Consider the following 20692-nt stretch of genomic DNA (forward strand, 5'->3'; position numbering starts at 1 on the left):
ACTCATGGTTCCGCCCAAGGAGGAACACCAGAAAACATTCTCAGATGGTTTCTTCACAGCCTGGGAAGCAAGATCCTCTAGGAAGATTCTAGCAAGATCCTCTAGGAAGATTCTTGGTTCTGCTGCTCCTGTGACAGTCCTAGTAGCAATAAAGCCACTGGCAGATCTCTCCTTGCACTGCCAAAGAGAACAGCTCTTCTCCCCAAGACTGACTGACAGTTTTGGGCTTTCGCTGCGAGAGTCAGCCCACTGGTGTCAGGAAGCTCAGAATGCCGCAGTCTGTACCACTCAGTATTATACTCAAGGGGTTTTCAGATTTGGGTTGCCAGGTCCTATCATCCCCAATCACAATGGCCAAAGGGAGTTCTAGCCCAGCAACACCTGCCAACCCAAATCTGAGAAGTCCTTGAGTACTGCTCTATCAGACTTGGCAGCAGGATCCCTGTTCGAGAGGATGGTGATACTTCATGTCTCTTGTTTCTGCTTTGTCACTACTCCAATGATCATTTGCAGGGGTAGGCAGATCATGGTTTGCACTGTTGCTCTGGCTTCTGCAGCTCTCCTGCTCATAATAGCTTTGCTACCTACGTGACCCTCCGTTGCAATAAATTGCCTTTTGGTGGAATAAATATTTGCTAAGCCCGTTTGTGCTTTTGCATGTTATTTTCTAAGGGGAAAGGATGTGGTGCCCAATATGTGGCCTCCAAGCAAAAGTATATTTCCCAGGCTCATGGGTTTTATGACAAGGTCATGAAAAATTCAACCTTTTAAATTTCAAAACTTCAGTCTTTATGAAAAATTCAGTCTAACCTTCAAGGAGTGAAAGCACAGAAAATAGTAACTGTCGGCAGCAAATGCCTGAATAGCTTAGGCAGGAGCCAGAAAGAAAGTTACAATAACCAAATTCAGCACTTCCCATTTCAAGTTCCGAGCTACTTTAAACTTTATCCAGATAGACAAAAAAAGTATTATATGTTATACTATATATGGTAATATAATACAATATATTTTTATGGTAGGGATATATTATGAGCCACCTAATGGTGTAGCAGGGAAATGGTGCAGCAGGGAAATGACTTGACCAGAGGTTGCCAGTTTGCATCCCCGCTGGTATGTTTCCCAGACTATGGAGAACACCTATATCGGGCAGCAGCGATATAGGAAGATGCTGAAAGGCATCATCTCATACTGCGCGGGAGGTGGCAATGGTAAACCCCTCCTGTATTCTACCAAAGACAACAACAGGGCTCTGTGGTCGCCAGGAGTCAACACTGACTCGATGGCACACTTTAGGGGTATGTTATATAGTATAATATATTATAAGGTAGCAGTATAGTCATGATCACAATGCAAACTCCCAAGTAGTTTGGGGTAGGAACGTAGGGTTGCAGTGGGCCTGGAGTCAATTTGACCCCAGTATGTTGTTAGAATTTTGGTATTATTGCTGGGGCTTATTGGGGAGGGGGGTCAGAAGCCCTACAGTTTTCAGGGGGGGGGAACGTCATAGGGAAATCCAAAAGGGAAGGGGGCAGGGCTTATTGAAACTGGTGGCTGTGGTGGTTTCCTTTTGTCTTTTTAGGTATTAAAAACTCTTCGGAGAGGAGAGCTGGTCTTGTGGTAGCAAGCATGACTTGTCCCCATAGCTAAGCAGGGTCTGCCCTGGTTGCATCTGAATGGGAGACTTGATGTGTGAGCACTGCAAGATCTTCCCCTCAGGGGATGAAGCCGCTCTGGGAAGAGCAGAAGGTTTCAAGTTCCCTCCCTGGCTTCTCCAAGATAGGACTGAGAGAGATTCCTGCCTGCAACCTTGGAGAAGCTGCTGCCAGTCTGTGAAGACAATACTGAGCTAGATAGACCAATGGTCTGACTCAGTATACGGCAGCTTCCTATGTTCCTAAACAGGCCACAGCAGTAGCAGACTACTGCCTCTCTTTCCACCAGCACCACTTTCCTTCCTGGAATGTACTGGGGAAATACATGCCAAATCATATAACATGTCCTTCCCTGGTGCATTCCAGCAAGGAGAATGGTGCCAACAGCCCGTCTGCCACTGATGTCTACTTCTTCAAAGAGCTCCTTATGCCTCAAAACAGACATGCAGACTGCCACTGCCACTACATTTGGTCAGTTCCCCTGCCCCCTAAAGTTCCCACATCCATTTTAAGGGGGGGTCCCCTTTCCCACCAAAATTGGCCCCCACATTTCTGCTGCCCATGACTGACATGGTGTGCAATGTACTAGAGCCAGAACGCTGTGCCCCAGGGCTGCTGCAAATACTGTTCTGAAGCAGCAGTTGTGGAAGCCATGCTTCTGCAGTTTGCTTCATGGTCACAGCGATGGGAGGTGGAATGCAGAAACCCTGCTTTTGCAGCCACTGCATCAGAACAGTGTCGGAGCTGCCTTAGGATTCCGCAGCAGCCCTGGAACACAGCATTATGGCTCGTAGTAAGCCACTGGAAAGAATGGTGGAAATAGTGTGTGTGTGTGTGTGTGTGTGTGTGTGTGTGTGTGTGTGTTGCAGGGAGGGGTGTTCAACACAGCTCTAGGTGGCAGAAGAAAGTGTGTTTCACAATACACAAATGACAATGCCGACAACGACGATGAATATTTATATAGCACTCTTCAACCAAAGTTCTCAAAGCTTGGGCGGGGGGGATAAATAAATAAGATAGTTGCCTGTCCCCAAAAAGCTCACAATCTAAAAAGAAACATAAGGCAGATACCCACAACAGCCTCTGGAGGGATGCTGTGCTGGGGTTGTGTATCTCTTCTCCCCTTGCTAAATATAAGAGAATCACCACTTTAAAAGCTGCCTTTTTGCTCAGTTATCAAGGAGCAACACCAAAAGCCTGAAACCCATAGCCTTGCAACACACACTTTCATGTGGAGGTAAGATCAGTGACTGCTCAGTACATCAGAGCATATGAGGGGATGCCCTTGTGAATTGATGCATTGGAGGTCTCCAGGCACTGAATGTGGGACTACACAGCCCAGGGATCAGCTAACCCCTGCTAACTTGACAAAGAGGCACCTTTGAACACAGTGATTCTCTTTATTTAGCCGGGGGAGAGTAACTGGCCCTCTCCACCCCCAGCACAGTACCTCCAGTGATTGTTGCTGGTGCTTGTCTTGTGTTTCTTTTTAGATTGTGAGCCCTTTGGGGACAGGGATCCATCTTATTTATTTATTATTTATCTTTGTAAACTGCCCTGAGCCATTTTTGGAAGGGCGGTATAGAAATTGAATAAATCATCATCATCATCATCATCATCCCTCAGTGAGGCACTACCTTGGCGTGGTTGTGGGGCTTGCATGCTCTGAGGAAGGAGAGAGCTATGCCAGAGGTCCAACCATACTGGACAGGTCTCACCAGAGGAGCCAGACAAAGAGTGCCTCTCCCATTGACAATATGGTGAGACGTAACTTTAATAAATCTATACCGGATCGGTCGTCGCCCGGGTCAACAAGGACCACGCCAGGTGCTATAGTCCCTGGACATCTGGTGGAAAGTGGGCTACAGGACTCAGGATCTTCAGTTGAGCAACCAGGGCTGGAGACTGCAAGGTTACTGGAAGAAATGTCGCTTAACCAGAAAAAATATACAAAAAAATGCCAACAAGGAAATAATGATCTGCTATTACAAGTCTAGTCCAACTAGAAGAGGTTATTTAAAAAGAATGTATTAAATTTGGAAAGAGAAGCATCCAAATACAGAAATAACAGAACAAAGGCTAGCAGACCAGAGAAGATTCATAAAAAGAAATAAAGTATTCACAGGAGTTGAGCTGGAAGAACTGCAAAGAGCAACACAGGCTCAAGATATGGAAGAAGAATTACCACCAAATGAAGAAGTTTCTCAGGCGCAGGTGGAGGAGGTGTTGGAAATAGAGGATGACACTGTTGATGAACTGTTCCAAAATCAAAACCAGGCAACTTCTCCTTTGCATTCACCCCAAAAACCTGAATGCCGTTTAACAGAAAAGCAACAAGAACTAAAGCAAAAAATAACTGAGCACATGAACCAAACAACCACCAGGGTTCAACTTCCAGCTCTAAAAACAGTTGCCAAAAAACAACTTGCTCAGGCATTAAAAGATATAAATGCTGCACTTGCAGAAATAACAACCAATAATTTGCAAGAAACAAACCAACTAATGTACAGTGCTGCAACAACAACAACAACAACACAAGAGCTCGGATATAAGATCAGTAGACCTGTAAAAAAAGAAAGTAGTACATCACCTAAATGGAAGATTAGATTAGAAAATAAAATCGCCAGGCTTAGATCAGATGCTAGTAAATTGAAAGACAAGAAACTGAAGAATGAAAACACCAAGCAGTATCTGATCCAAAAATACCACCTAGATTCAAGGAAAATTAGAGAAGTCCTGGAAATAATAAAGCAGCAAATAACAGCAGTGTCAAAGAAAATTAGCAGATACAAAGCCAGAATTACACAACACAGGCAGAATCTCCAATTCCAGTCGAATCAGAGATGTTTCTACCAAAGCATAGAAAGAGAAAACGCAAGAAACCTAGAAACACCAAATAAAGAAGAAACAGTGCAATTCTGGGGAAAATTATGGGACAATCCAGTAGATTATAATAAAAAAGCAGGCTGGATGAAAGACGTCGAAAAATGTAACCAACAAATGCAAGATCTAATAATAACACCAGAATGAATAAGTGAAAGATCAAAGAAAATTAAAAATTGGACTGTACCAGGCGACGATGAACTGCATGGCTTTTGGCTTAAACGCCTAACAAGCCTTCATAAACAACTATCCAAACAGTTCAATCACATTTTGCAAGGAGGTGATATTGAACAATGGCTAACAACTGGGAAAACTCATCTCATCATGAAAGACCCAGCAAAAGGTGCAGTTCCAAGTAATTATAGACCGATAACCTGCCTGCCAAACATGTTCAAATTATTAACTGGAATAATAGCAGATGAAGTAATGCAACACTTATTAACTAACAAACAGCTTCCAACCTGCCTGCCAAACATGTTCAAATTATTAACTGGAATAATAGCAGATGAAGTAATGCAACACTTATTAACTAACAAACAGCTTCCAGTTGAACAGAAAGGAAATTGCCTGAACACCAGAGGCACAAAAGAGCAGATGCTGATTGACAAAATGATTTTAGAAAATGGTAAGAGAAGACAAACAAATCTAAGTGTTGCACGGATTGACTACAAGAAAGCCTTTGACTCATTGCTTCACACATGGATACTAAAATGTTTAGAAACAACTGATGTCAGCAAAAACACCCAGATATTTATATTTTTAAAAAGCAATGATCATATGAAGTACACAGTTAACAATCAATGGCGAGACACTTGGACAGGTTAACATTAGAAAAGGTATTTTCCAAGGGGACTCACTATCCCCTCTGTTGTTTGTAATCGCCATGACTCCATTTTCACAAATACTAAACAAAACAGGCCTCGGATACCAAACATCTACAACATCAAGTAAAATAAACCATCTGCTGTACATGGACGATCTGAAGTAGTATGGAAAGTCCCAGTCAGAAATCGAATCACTGCTAAACACTGTCCATATATTCAGTAGCGATATAGCTATGAAGTCTGGACTAGACAAGTGTGCTACATTAATAATGAACAGAGGAGAAATAAGAAAAACAGAAGGAATAGAACTGCCCAATGGAAGCAAGATCAAGAACCTGGAAGAGAAAGAACATTACAAATACTTGGGCATTCTCCAGGCTGATAACATTGCACACACTGAAGTTAAAAGAAAAATTGGAAGTGAATACATCAGGAGAGTTAGAAAAATCCTAAAGCCCAAACTCAATGGCGGGAACACCATACATGCCATAAACACCTGGGCTATACCTGTTATCAGATACACTGCAGGAATAATAGACTGGACCCAGGCAGAGCTCGAGACGCTAGATTGTAAGACCAGGAAAATAATGACCATCAATCATGCTCTGCACCCCCGCAGTGATGTACAGGTGAAACTCGGAAAATTAGAATATTGTGCAAAAGTCCATTAATTTCAGTAATGCAAATTAAAGGGTGAAACTGATATATGAGACAGATGCATTACATGCAAAGCGAGAAAAGTCAAGCCTTAATTTGTTATAATTGTGATGATCATGGCGTACAGCTCATGAAAACCCCAAATCCACAATCTCAGAAAATTAGAATATTACATGGAACCAAGAAGACAAGGATTGAAGAATAGAACAATATCGGACCTCTGAAAAGTATAAGCATGCATATGTATTCAGTACTTGGTTTGGGCCCCTTTTGCAGCAATTACTGCCTCAATGCGGCGTGGCATGGATGCTATCAGCCTGTGGCACTCACTGATGAGGTATTATGGAAGACCAGGATGCTTCATTAGCGGCCTTCAGCAATTCTGCATTGTTTGGTCTCATGTCTCTCATCCTTCTCTTGGCAATGCCCCATAGATTTTCTATGGGGTCAGGTCAGGCAAGTTTGCTGGCCAATCAAGCACAGTACACTGTATACTTTTCAGAGGTCCGATATTGTTCTATTCTTCAATCCTTGTCTTCTTGGTTCCATGTAATATTCTAATTTTCTGAGATTGTGGATTTGGGGTTTTCATGAGCTGTACGCCATGATCATCACAATTATAACAAATTAAGGCTTGACTTATCTCGCTTTGCATGTAATGCGTCTGTCTCATATATCAGTTTCACCTTTTAATTTGCATTACTGAAATTAATGGACTTTTGCACGATATTCTAATTTTCCGAGTTTCACCTGTAGATAGGCTATACCTCCCTCGCAGCTCAGGTGGAAGAGGAATGCTGCAAGTCCATCAAACAGTAGAGGAGGAGAAAAGAGGCCTTGAAGAATATATCAAGGACAGTGAAGAAGATGCACTTCAAATGGTCAATAATGAGAAACTATTCAACACCAATGAAACAAAGCAGGCCTACAAGAAAGAACAAGTCAAGAACCAAGCAGAAAAATGGAAAAAGAAGCCACTGCATGGTCAATATTTGCACAATATAAGTGGAAAATCAAACATCACCAAGACCTGGCAATGGCTTAAGAATGGCAACTTGAGGAAAGAAACAGAGGGTTTAATACTGGCTGCACAAGAAAAGGCACTAAGAACAAATGCAATCAGAGCAAAAGTCGAAAAATCCACCACAAACAGCAAGTGCCGCCTTTGTAAAGAAGCAGATGAAACCGTGGACCACCTAATCAGCTTTTGTAAAAAGATCACACAGACTGACTACAAACAAAGGCATGACAAGGTAGCAGGGATGATACACTGGAACATCTGCAAAAAAATACAAGCTACCTGTAGCCAAAAATTGGTGGGACCATAAAATTGAAAAAGTGGTAGAAAATGAAGATGCAAAAATATGATGGGACTTCTGACTACAAACAGACAAACATCTCCCACACAATACACCAGATATAACTGTAGTCGAGAAGAAAGAAAAACAAGTCAAAATAATCGACATAGCAATACCAGGGGATAGCAGACAGAAGAAAAAGAAATAGAAAAAAATCACCAAATACAAAGATCTGCAAATTGAAATTGAAAGGCTGTGGCAGAAAAAGACCAACATAATCCCAGTGGTAATTGGCACCCTATGTGCAATTCCAAAACAACTTGAAGAGCACCTCAACACCATAGGGGCCACAGAAATCACCATCAGCCAATTACAAAAAGCAGCTTTACTGGGAACAGCCTATATTTTGCGACTATATCTATAATAACCAACAGTATTGATGATAAAATTCAGCCACCCCAGGTCCTTGGGAAGGACTCGATGTCTGGATTGACAAACCAGTCAATAACACCTGTCTAACTGTGTAAACAATAAAATTCAGCCACCCCAGGTCCTTGGGAAGGACTCGATGTCTGGATTGACAAACCAGTCAATAACACCTGTCTAACTGTGTAAACAATAAATAATAATAGTTTTCACTGTGTATTTCTTGGACAGATCAGAACCTCCTGGAAAGATGTGGGCTCTAGGTCCACTCTGGAAAAACATCTGCTCCAAATGGACATCATAGTCCTGGTCTCAATTCTGGAACACTGCCTTCTCTAACCCTATGAAAAAACTCATATCTGCTTCACAAATTTGGAATGAAAAGCTTTCCTCCTTAGTTTAGTCAATGCTCTTCTGCACACATCAAATAACATGTCAAGACATAACAAAGGAAAGCAGAAGACTACAGATGACATTTGTTGACATTTTCCACAAACAGAAAACAAGTTAACATTGTGGCTCAACATTAAAGGTTAATGTTCCTTCTCATCAGGGTGGCCTTGGGCAGGGATGCCTGAATCTTTAGAATGTGTTCTACAACTTGGACTCCTCCAGAAGAAATCAGAAACTTCCATTCTAATTTATTATAAAATATTAAGAGAGGGGGAGATAACAATAGAGCCCTTATCCCCCCTAATTTCACAGAACATCAGCTCCAAATGGAAAATGCTAGCTTTGTTTTAGCTTATGTAGGCATTTTAAACTATAAAAAGGTGATTTTTAAAAAATTCTCTCCCCCACATCTACATATTATGGATCAAATCCTGCCATTGCTTACTGTATGCTTGTACTGATACTTTCCATTGTGGAATACACAGATATTTCACTTTCCCCCCTTGGTTTACTTTTTCTTCCTTGTATCCCTAAAATTAGCTTCAAATGCCATTTTGTGTGAAATTTCATTACCCACACTAGTCCCATTTAGTTCAGTGGTGTGAAGGGATGAGGCCTAAATCTCTTCATTTTATATACAGGATTTATGTTGCAATTCTATCTTTGTGGTCACCGACTTGATGCCACTTAATCCATCAAAAATGTTGCAATTGCCTTGCTATTCACTATGTTAAAAAAGCTGTGTAGGGATCAGAAGTTCATAGCTCCTATTCAGCAGGTTCGTTTGTTAGGGCGATGAAATGTACTGGTTTAGGAAAAGGGGAGGGTTGTTTAAGTATATAAGGAGGCAGCTTTCAGCAGAGTTGGTGGTACAAGTTTGGTACTAGAAAAGAAGAGTACATGTGCAGTACAAGTTAGATTGCTGGAAAAAGAATCCAAGAGAGTACAATTCAAGTTGGAAGAAGAAGTGAAGAGCTCAAGAGAAGGAAGAGTTTGCACAGTCTGAGAGAGAATCATAGCTGGGGCTAGAAAGAGCTGGAAAATCAGTGGCAGAGAGTAGAAACTCAATGGAGAGCTAAACCACTCACCAGGAAGAAGAAGCAGTCTAGGGCTGAAACCTCAGAACTGTGAAGGAGAGTAGGACGTGAGGCTGAACAAGAGACAAGCTGGGTTTGTTGGAAAAGCTGATGTGACTGCAGAGGACCCTGAGTTAGGGCCCAGTCAGTTTGGAAGCATTTTGATCAATTTTATTTCTTCCTTGTGCTCATTTGGTTGCTGTATTGGTTGAAACTGAGCTATTTTCAAAGTAAAATGGCTTCTTTGTATCTGTAGCTTCTGTCTGTTTTCTTCACCCCACAACTAAAGCATTTACCACTCTATTAAAGTTTCTTTTTCTATATACTACAGAGGTTTAGAAGGCTGTTGTAGTTGTAGTAGACTCAACCAGAGAAAGCCTAAAAGTCTACTTGGTGGCAGCAGTTAAACTTAAAAGCCATGGGGCTGGTTGAGACTGGGCCGTGACAAGTGGTAGCAACGTGGTGTGATCCGTGATAAGTGGTATGCATGGGTGAGTTAGCTAGGCAGCCTTTAGAACGTAGCCCCTAAAAGCAGAACTGCACATCTCAGGATACGCACATTAATCACAAATCTGTATGAAATTATATGAATGTAAAGAAGGACACTTGTAGAGAAGAATCAGTAGGTGGGTGGGTGGCTTTTTTTTTTTTTTTTAAATCCTTCCACAGTTTCTAATTTTCCCTTGTGATTTATCCTTCCAAGGCATTCCCCACCTCCCACTATAAATCAAGGCTTATTTCTTATTTTGAATGGATGTGGGAAATGACCACCACTTCTGTCCACCAATGCCTCCCACCCCCACAATAGCATTACAACTGAAACACAAAGTTGTGGATCTTGTGTTTCTCTCATAACATCAGATTCATTTCCACATTTTGTTCAGATGCTGCCTGACACTGCGGAAACACTATAAAAACTTCCAGCCTGAGGGCGGTACTCTACAAAACTATATGCAAATCGGATAGTATATTTACAGATTTGTTTTACATTTCATAAAAATGGATCCACAGGCACTTTAAAAACTATACACATTGGTCCTGTAATGGCAAAAGAAAATTTAAAAACTAATTTAAAATATACTGCCGTGTATAGACGCAAAAAGTTCTGCAGTCCTCTGCCTAGCAGGTGTGGCTAGCATATCTGAAAGAATATAAATAGCCAGTTTACTCCACCAATCTACATTTCTTTCCTTATTGTCATGAATGCAGCAGTTTCTTTTCTCTCAGAACAAATAATCAGCATGAACACGAACAGTGAGCCTGCATTTCCTACTCTCACGTTTTACCGGGGCTGAGGCTCAGTATATTGCTTCTACTTGCGGCAGCTGGCTGCACTGCAGCAGGCTTTTGAGCCTCTAGGCTAGAGGTAGACAATCTTCAGCATTCCAGTTGTTGGACTACAACTCCCATCATCCTCAGTCACAATTTATTGTGGCTGGGAATGTTGGAAGTTGTAGTTCAACAACAGCCGGAGTGCCAAAGGTTGCATACCCATTCTTGGTCCTGAGCAAGCTGTCATGGATACTAAGAATAAAACATGGCTGGAATAAAAGTGGTTGGAGTCACAATAGAACAAAGGAATCACAACACCAGACTACAGCACAAACTCCAGACTTAGTGCAAGTAACTAGCACAACAACTTTGCATTAACATGGCGTCCTTTTGCGAGCACTTAGGATGTCAGCCACTGTGCTTTTCCTTTAAGTATAATGACTGATTTTATAGTGTTAGTAAATTGCACAGATATGTGGAATAAAAGAGATGTGAGGCAGTATTGTGTAGTGGTCAGAATGTTGGGCAAGGGCTGGGGAGACCCGAGTTCAAATCCCTGTTCAGCCATGAAACTCACTGAGTGACTCTAAGCCAGTCACTTCTCTCTCAGCCTAACCTCCCTCATAAGGTTGTGGTGAGGATAAAAATAAACCGTGGGGCTATTCTCACGATTAACAAAAATTGGGCTAGGAGAGCCTTACAATCGTAAGATCGTAAGCGAGCCCAGTGGTTTTTGAGCGGCTAACCCGCTCAAGTAGCCCGTCCCTTAGCCTGGGTTTGCGGAGCAAGCGCTCCGCAAAACTGGGCTATCTACTCGTGAGTAGCCGCGCTGCAGCTCTGCGCTGTGGCTACTTGTGAGTAGACCCCCGACCGAGAGGCGAAAAACCACCTCCCAGCTCTGGGGGTCTCCCCAGAATGCCCTGCTGGGGCTTCCGGGGGTCACATGGCCTCCGCTCCCCTCAGCCCCCGCCAGCTCCGTCATGGAGCTGGCAACTGTGTGGGTGGCTGAGGGATCCCACCCAGAGCTCCCTGCTCAATCATCTGCTCAATCGTTTTGGAGAAAGCGGGTCTCACGGATTGTGAGACCCGCCTCCGTGTGTACACCACTCTGGGCTCCTTGGAGGAAGAGCGGGATAAAAATATATGGATTTCTGAGTTATTAGAGTGCATTATCAAGCAGTATGTGGGGGGGATTTTTTTTTAATGGAGGTCATTCACACAAGCAAAAACTAGGTTGGACAGGTTTGCGAGCTATGTTTGCTCTCAAATTTTCAGTTGTGTGGGAACAAACAACTAGGTAGGAGGAGGGAGAAGTGACTGTATGAGAGACAGGAGCTGGGTAGGACAGCTTTTCCTCCTACCCTGGTGAAATGCTGGGTATGAAATGTGAGTAGGATGGCGCTGTCCTACCCAGCTTTTCCTCCTACCTTGATTCCACACAATCACTTCTCCCTCCTCCTACCAAGTTGTTTGCTCCCACACAAACAAAAATTGGGAGCAAACACAACTCTCAAACCTGGGTAGGGGTTGCCAGAAAGCCTGATTTTAGAGAGCAGCCCTACTCTATTGGAATTGTGGGCACACAGTCTCCATTTTGCATACCTCATGAAAGCCTAGCCCAATTTTGCCCGTCCGTGAGAATCACCGGGCTCGCAGCCGAGCCTGGTCTCACCAAAGCAGGTAACCCGCTTAACTCACCCTCCCCTAAGCCCAGGTTAGTGGAGCAAGTGCTCCGCTAAACCTGGGCTATCGGATCGTGTTTTTCTGTGGCGCGACTCTGTGCCACAGCAACTTATGAATAGACCACTGAATGGGAGCCTAAAAAGCAACCTCCCGGCTTGGGGGTCTCTCCAGCATGTCCTGCGCACTTGCACAGAGCATGCTGGAACTTCCGGGGGCCGCATGGCCCCTGATCCCCGCAGCCCCCACCAGCTCCATGACTTAGCCGACAGTCATGTGGGCAGCCAATCCGGCCACCAAGGACTTTATGGGTGCTCGTCTGCGGGGAGAGCGGGCTAAGCCTGCTCTCCCTGCTTAACCCTGCTCTCCCCGCTGAACACTCTCTGCCGCAATTCAGATAAGAAGCAACATTTCCCAACCCACAATAGCTCAATTAGTTGGCAATGACCAGAGTGGAGGTGGCTCATTAAAATCTAAAAACATATATCTTTGTACCTGGGGTGGCATCTCCATTTCCAGATCTCCATTTCCATCTCCAAGTCCACCAGCTATTCAGATCTACATGTACACTTCCATAAGCCATTTTCGCCTTTTGTTTGGCCAGTCCTCTGGATATGTTCTGGAGTATAAGTACTCCTGGCCAAGCCACATGGCCTCAAAGTCTGCAAGGATTTGTAGCCTGCTGGTACTCAAGGTACAAGAGAACCAGCAGGTTCTCCCTTCACCTTTTCTTCTTCCCACCTTTCACTGCAAGGCGACCAGCCAGTGCACTAACCTGCAAGTGCACCAAACGCACCACCAGAATAAGGATAGGTAAAGCTAACCTTCTGTCTCTTTGAGTCTTCTCACCCCCCTTTCTTTTATCTTTATTCCCACCTCCAAGCACTTCCTATGGTAAGACTTAACCTGATATTTGGACTCTAAGCGCAATCACCCTCAGTGAAATTCCTGTTAAAAATATCAGTTAAGATTTTTATTGCCTTGCCTAACTAGCTTTTGCATTCCTGTAATGGAACAGCGGGGAGATGACTTGATTAGCAAGCCAGAGGTTGCTGGTTCAAATCCCCGCTGGTATGTTTCCCAGACTATAGGGAACACCTATATCGGGCAGCAGCGATGTAGGAAGATGCTGAAAGGCATAGTCTCTTACTGTGCAGAAGATGGCAATGGTAAACCCCTCCTCTATTCTACCAAAGACAACCACAGGGCTCTGTGGTCACCAGGATTTGACATCAGCTCGACAACACACTTTACCCCCATTTACCCACTAAATGTATTGCATTTCTACCTTCTCACCTTTTCCAGTCACTAAACTTGTTCAAATGGATACTGTAACAGAACTGCTCCCTCAAGCCAAGCTAATTCCTTCACCTTAAAGACAAAAGCATAGTTGGAACATCCAGCTAGCATTCTGGGGCAGTTCTGGTAACATAGGACACTTGTCTTACCCAGTTTTCCCTTGTGTGAATGATCTCATATTGTATCAACTGACCAAAACCAATTGTAAGTGAGGTTAACTTTCATGCCAAGGAAGTATCTCAGTATTCAAGCAGCAAAGAAGTTTTCATAGGGGAGGACTGAGGTTTATAGTAAATTTCAAAGTCCTGTGGCTGGATAGATTCAAGATTTTAAAAGCAGAATATTTTTAAGAACATTATCTGTGGTTATTTTTTTATACCTTAGAAACATGATTTTTCCACAGGAGTGTTTATATGTAGTCTGAAAGGTGATCGGTCAACTACCCAAGTGGCACCCGTGATAACAGAGTAAGATCTGAATTAATTCAGAAATGGAAAATTATGTTATGTTGTGTTTTTACTTTAAGGACTGGTTTGCTTGTAAATGCTCCTTGCTCATGAATTGATGATGAGTGATTCAGTTCTGGGTTCATGGGTATCAATTAAATGATAAGTCGAAGAAAATATAGAACTAAGACAATGTATTGTTTAAATAAGGTACAATTATCTATTTGGGTTATGTGTAATTTGGAAGAATGTATTCAGGAGAAGTAAAGAAGCCACAGGTGCATCTCATTTCCACTCTCCTCTCTCCACTCCAGCTGCATCCTTCGGCCTTGCCTCACCCATTCTGGCTGCATAGGCTGATCATTTCCCCAGGCTGGGAAACTGGGCAAATGCCTGAGTGCCTGAGGTTAAAGTGGTGGCAGGGGAAGCAAGGCAGAATGTGGCAGATGGGGAGATGAGAGTGGGGATAAGCCACACCTGCTGTTTGTTTACCAACAACAACCCACCCCCACCCACTCTGCCTATACCGGCCACTACTGGTTCAGATCAGTTGAATGCTTTCTTATCTGTATGTATTATCAAATATACCAAAAACAAGTTGACTGAAGTTATTTAAGAACTCTGTCTTCTTTATGTCTCAAATTAGCAAACAGCACTACAACCTGAATCTGCTGTTTCAATATAATGTTTATGTTTTGTAAAACTGAGTAACGCCTTCACTTTACTGTCACTTGCACAGCAAGTCTGGAAGTAACCTAGTACAGCATAAAAATATGTAGCATTTGTATGAAACCTTTTAGAGTGCTCCAAAGTACTTCACCTACCTTATGGCAATCCTTATAATCGTCCTGTGGGATAGATCAGTATTATCACCCCCATGTCGCAAATGTGGAACTGAGGCTGAGAGAAAGTGGCTGACCAAAATCCACCTTTTAAAAACCCCCGATGCTCTCTGCTTTGGAACAGATTTGTTCCAAAGTGGCTTACCTAAAAAATGTAAAAATACAATAGGCTACAGTAAATATCGGACAGCAGCGATATAGGAAGATGCTGAAAGGCATCATTTCGTACTGTGTGGGAGATGGCAATGGTAAACCCTTCCTGTATTCTACCAAAGAAGACCACAGGGCTCTGTGCTCATTAGGAGTCGACACTGACTCAACGGCACACTTTGTCTTTACAGTAAATTACAATACAACTACAAAGACACTAAAAACACTGGATACAAATACTAAAACAGCTGAAGACCTATCTGAACTAAGGCCTGTTTCAGCCAACAGTGGAAAAGCCAGCCAGATCAAGTGTATATTTACAAGACATTGAAAAACCAAAAGAAGTATTTGTAAATACAAATGTTCCGCTAATGGCTTCACGGCAAAGGCATGATTCAAAGTGGACAGTTCCTGATTCACAGTACATCCTCACAGCCACTAGACTACACAAAGCTTTCTTACTGTATATTTCTACATATTTCTATTTTCGTTTTTGCTGTTTTTATGTGAGATGCCCATTCTTTAAAATTCACACTGCAATGAAAGGGGCAATAATCTAATCACCACTGAAAAATAGGGCATCACTGTCACTCATTGTTAATGTTCATTACCATCTGCTCTATCACTGCATAGCAGACTACAAGATAAAGCTACTGACTTAGGCAGAGCTTTTGATCAGATCTAGCCTAATAATAATAATCAATAATAATAATCAATAATAACTTTTGGCATACAATAATCAAATAATAACTTTACTTATATAGCTTCCTATAACAAGTGTTTTCTAGGTGGTTCAAAATATATTAGCTGCATTAATTTTAAACTGCTTGTTTTTTGTAAAATGGTTTTAATCCTTTTATATTGTTATGCAATGGCCTATGGCTCAGCATAATAAATATTGATTATTTGTATTTTCTAGGTACACTGCCTAGAGATACACATATCAGGTGGTATGTAAATATGATAAACAAATGTATTAGCAGTAAGAAGGTTGGCCGATGTTAAGCTCTATTTCTGATTTTTGCCCTTGACAGTCAAACCCGGGATCGATATTCATATATGCATTTTTTTTCTTTGTAACATACAATATCTGCTAATGCTCAACAACTGCTTCTGCTACACAACAGCAAAAGGATAACAATCATGACAGCAATCATTGTAGTATTAGTAGCAACAGTAGTTGAAACTGTTGTAATAATAAGCCTTGTTTTGAAAATAGAGCTCTCTGAAAAGTCCAAGGAGACATTATGATTAATAAGACAATAATTCAATCAGAGCTGGGTTACATAGGGGGAAATGGGGCATTGTTGCTGCTCATTGTTAATACTAGTTAGCACCATCTTTATCACCATACAACAGCCTACTTGATAAAGCCTATCTCTTAAGGTGGAGCATGTAGTGCTCATTGTGTGTGCCTGGCGATAACATGTACCCAAGAGACATACAGCTGCCAGGTTTTGGTTGTCTACCGTTATGTCATTCAGCTGGTTTTGAAATGAGGACTCACTCCTCTACACCATAGAAGATTAAATACAACATCTTGGATTTGGCCATTGTCCTTACAGGAAATATGCTTTGTAAATGCAGATGTGCAAAGTGCAGGTAATCTTCGTGTAAGCATATGCCTATAATTGCTATGATTTCTTTCAAGGTACACTAACAGTCAGAAGGTGGGGAAGCTTGGGTTGGTTCTGGTTGTTGTCCTTAATGTTCTCTTGTGTTAGGGAACCTTAGTACAGAAAAGACATGGGGGCAATGTTCTTCCATATGCACCAGTCACAAAAGTGGTCAGTGACTCATCTAAGACTCACCTTTGAAATGGCTAGAAAGACAAAGGAATGGTAAGGTTCTGTCCTATATCTGTGCCAGTTGGAAGAACGAGAGAGCACATCATCTGGGTACATGATGAGCTCAGATGTACTCTCCATACCTGTCCTGGAAGTGCACAAGAGTACACATTTACTGAAGCACAATTTGTTCCAAATATCTGAGTGCAAAAACAAGCCCAGTACAGGGTTTCAGTGACATTCTTCAGCTCTTGTTGTGTTTCACCAGGCAAAGCTGTTTAGTAGTTGCAAGCACAATCACATGTCATTCTAAAGAACATGCCAAGACAGACAGCACTAACAAGGTTGTTTGCAGAGTAACCTTGGTTTCGTGTAAGTCATTTAAAATCCACCTCTGCACCCATCCAGGAACTCCACTCTTTCATCAACCTCGTTCTCAAATCCCATTTCATAAGCAGCTCCTTTCCTGGTTTACCATAGTTTCACCTTTTCGCTGTTACTTTTTGACACTCCTCTACCCAATCTTCATTTGTTTTTATCAGATTCTGACCTTTCCCCCGCTCTTGTCTTGTCTTTCTAACTCGAAAGCATAAGCATTCTGAGGCAGAGGCCATGTGACTTTTATGCAGTGCCTAGCATACATCTGAAGTGAAAGGAAGACTAATTTGAAGCTGTAGCTAGCCAACTCCACACACCTTTGATTGGCTCAAAATGTCCATCCCCAACAGAAAGCTATCTGGGATAGAGAAAGACAATATAGATTTACTGTGCTTGGCAGGGGAAATATGTCACCCTTTAAGAAAATTCTTTACAATTGTACACCTACAGTGCATGCCCACTACTTATCTAGAAGGGATATATTATTATCATTTATTATTAATTTATACCACTTTTCAACAAAATGTTCTCACTTACATAGCAAAAAGGTGTGAAGATTCCTGCCCCATGCTGGCTGACAATCTAAAAAGAAACTTGTGGGCGATATCGGCAAACAGCCACAGGAAGTGATGTAATGCTCAGCTGGTATGAATAGGGAAGTTGTTCTCTCTCCCCTAAATATAAGAGAGTCACCACTTTAAAAGATGCTTCTCTGCCTAGTTGGCATGGGTTGGAGGAAACATCAATACAATCAAAGATCTTGCTTTTGTGAGTCTGAGGAAATAGTTACCCATTACTTATTGAGGTTGTTCTCATGCGTAACCTAACCCAGGCTAGGGAAGCCCAGCCTGGGTTAGGCTGTGTGTGTGAACCACTGGGATCAGGACCAATCCCAGCATGACAGCTTTTTAGCCCAGCTTTTAGCCTGAGTTAATAGTGTCAACACACCATTAGCCCAGGCTCTGGGATCGTGTGTTCAGCCTGAGGAGCTTTGTTCAGCCTGAGGAGACACAGAAACAGGCACCTCGAGTGCCCATCCCATAATCCCTCAATGCACTGCGCTCAGTGGATTGTGGGGTACCCAGAGGCCTGGTTGTGTCGTCCCAGTCTCTGAAGCTCTGTGCTGCCTGGCACAGCAGTGGATCGTCTGGGAGCACAGTTCATGCTCCCAGCAACTTTCCATGGATCGTCTGGAGGGGAAGGTAACATTCGTGCGAGTTGTATAGTTCTTTCTAGTACACTACATTTCCTTCCTGAAATCAGACGTGTTTTAGCATGGATATGTATTCTTCTTGAAAGCAATGATTTGTATACCACACTGCAGGCTGCAAAATTTGCCTTGGAAGCAAAGAAAATTGGAGCTCAGCATATACAAGACTACACGGTGTCTTGTCCTCTTGATAACTTTTTAAAATCTTATAATGAACATTTTAGAGGTATTTTTGAATTTTAAATATTTTGCTATAACCCTAGTAAAGACTGGAAAGGATTTACTGTATTTGTTTGTAACTTGTAAGGGACATATCTGTCTGTTCTTTGTAGGACTGGATGTTCTGTTCCTTTTGCCTTTGAATTGTGGCGGCCTGTAGCTGTGAGCAAGATGTCCTTAGATTTAGTATGGGTAGGAACAGAAACAAGAAGAGGGTCTGGGTATGAGGAAACCAGTGAAGTCACATTTTAAAGTAATATTTATTTATGTACTCATTATATTTCTAAACTTAGGTAAATGTGCTGTCAAGTTGATTTCGACTCCTGGCTCCCACAGAGCCCTGTGGGAATATATATTTGGTAGAATATAAGAGGGGTTTACCATTGCCTCCTCCCGCACAGTATGAGATGATGCCTTTCAGCATCTTCCTATAACACCACTGCCCGATACAGTACCAGAGGGGATTTGAACCGGCAGTCTTCTGCTTGTTAGTCAAGCATTTCCCCACTGTGCCACTTAAGGTGGTATATACTACCCACTCCAAATATCTCTAGGCAGTTTACTTTGGGGTTTTTTTTTGTGTGTGTGTAAAATATTGAGGCTCTTCTCACAATCAGCAGACGAGCAGGGCAGCAGCCCTAGGTGGCCAGATTGGCTGCCCACACGACTGCCAGCTCCGTGACGGAGCTGGTGGGGGCTGGGGAGCTCAGGGGCCGCACAGGGCATGCTGGGGAGACCCCCGAGCCGGGAGGCTGCTTTTAAGCCTCCTGGCCGGGGGTCTCCTCATGAGTAGCCGTGGCGCAGACCTGCGCCGTGGCTACTCATTATTTAAAAAACCGGGTTTGCGGAGCGCTTGCTCCGCACACCTGGTTTAAGGGGACGGGTAGTTAGGCGGGTTAACCACCTGGAGGCTACCAGGCTCACCTGCGAGCCCGGTGGCTCCCACGATCAGCCAAAATTGGGCTAGGCTCCCCTAGCCCGATTTCACCTGATCTTGGGAATAGCCTCATTAGCTACTATCAAATTGCTCTCAGTGTCAGGCTGCTTGAGGGGTCATTTTTAGTCAGCACTGGGTTGTTGCTACTTCAGGTAAATAGCAGCAGGCTATGCAGCCCCCATCACAGGCCCCAACCACCCCAACCCTGCCTCACCTGCTCAGGTGCTGCCCTCCTCCTTTTCTCTGCCAGCTGTTGATGCTGACTGTTTCCCTGGGAGGCAATGTAAAGCGTGCCTTTGACAGCAAACACTGGTGGGGAGTTGATAGCTTAACAAAGCTTAACAAAGGAGTGCAGAAGAGAAGAAGAAGGTACAAGCTCTCTTTCTCCTGCTGTCTCTTCCTTCAAGCATCAAACTTGTCTGTTTTGGCCCTGGACGAGTTTGGTACTGGAGGAAAGAGGAGCCAATGCGGGGTGGGGTGGGGGAGGGCAGATGATGTTACCATAGCAACACAGTGGCAAATAGGAGAGGCTGGCACTGGGCACATTCTCATTCTCCCTCCCTCTCCCTGTCTCTTCCCTCCAGCACCAAACTTGGAGACAAAGAGGACAAGTTTAATGCTGAAGGGAAGAGCAGACAGCAGGGGGTCAGTGGGGAGAGTTAGCTGCTGGCTTAGCAGAGCAGCAGTGATGAAGAGGCAGGCAGGTGCCGCTGCTGTAAGCACAGTCCTTGCTGCATCCTGTAGGGGGCACTGTGCAAACAGCCAGTGGCAGAGGAGTGCCCCATCCTCTGAGGCTGGTAGTGAGGAGGATGAGGCGGTGGAGGGACACATTCTGCCATCTGGAAAAGGCCCCAAAAGTAGGCTTGTGCATTTTGATTTGGGCACAAATCGATTTGTGCCTGAAAATGGCAATTTCGGCTGATTTGTCTACAAATCAAAACCAGAATTAGACCTCCGATAATTTTTGTTTACAAACCGAAATGACCTCTTCTCGGATCCAAAGTTTGTGTACTTCAGAAAACACTTTGGAGCTCCATTTGGGTTTTAGCATTGCATTTGTCCTGTTGGTCTCTCCACTCAGCAACTGAGTGTTTGTCAAAAGGATTAGCAATTAGCATAGCAGAAGATAAGATATGCAAAAAGGGGCACATCCTCTTTGAAGACATTTCCTTGGGCATGAATGATTTAGTTGAGAATGTGTTGTATTGTATTTCAGTTGTGTACTAAGAATGCAATGATTAACCTGATGAGTAGCGAATACAG

The 20692-nt window shown here is 43.1% G+C and overlaps 1 protein-coding gene across 8 annotated transcripts in view; it reads right to left on the bottom strand.

Annotated features, from left to right (window-relative positions):
• LRFN2 (leucine rich repeat and fibronectin type III domain containing 2) overlaps positions 1-20692 on the bottom strand; it is a 397502-nt gene that overhangs the window by 161001 nt on the left and 215809 nt on the right. The window contains exon 2 of one of the 8 annotated variants that reach the window (XM_053305487.1): positions 14731-14893. The exons of the other annotated variants lie outside the window; for them this stretch is intronic. The gene's annotated coding sequence lies outside the window, so the exon portion shown is untranslated. The remainder of the gene's footprint in view (positions 1-14730; positions 14894-20692) is intronic. 8 annotated transcript variants of the gene reach the window in all.

This window comes from Hemicordylus capensis, chromosome 1 (genome assembly GCF_027244095.1).
Source record: "Hemicordylus capensis ecotype Gifberg chromosome 1, rHemCap1.1.pri, whole genome shotgun sequence".
Taxonomy (NCBI): domain Eukaryota; kingdom Metazoa; phylum Chordata; class Lepidosauria; order Squamata; family Cordylidae; genus Hemicordylus; species Hemicordylus capensis.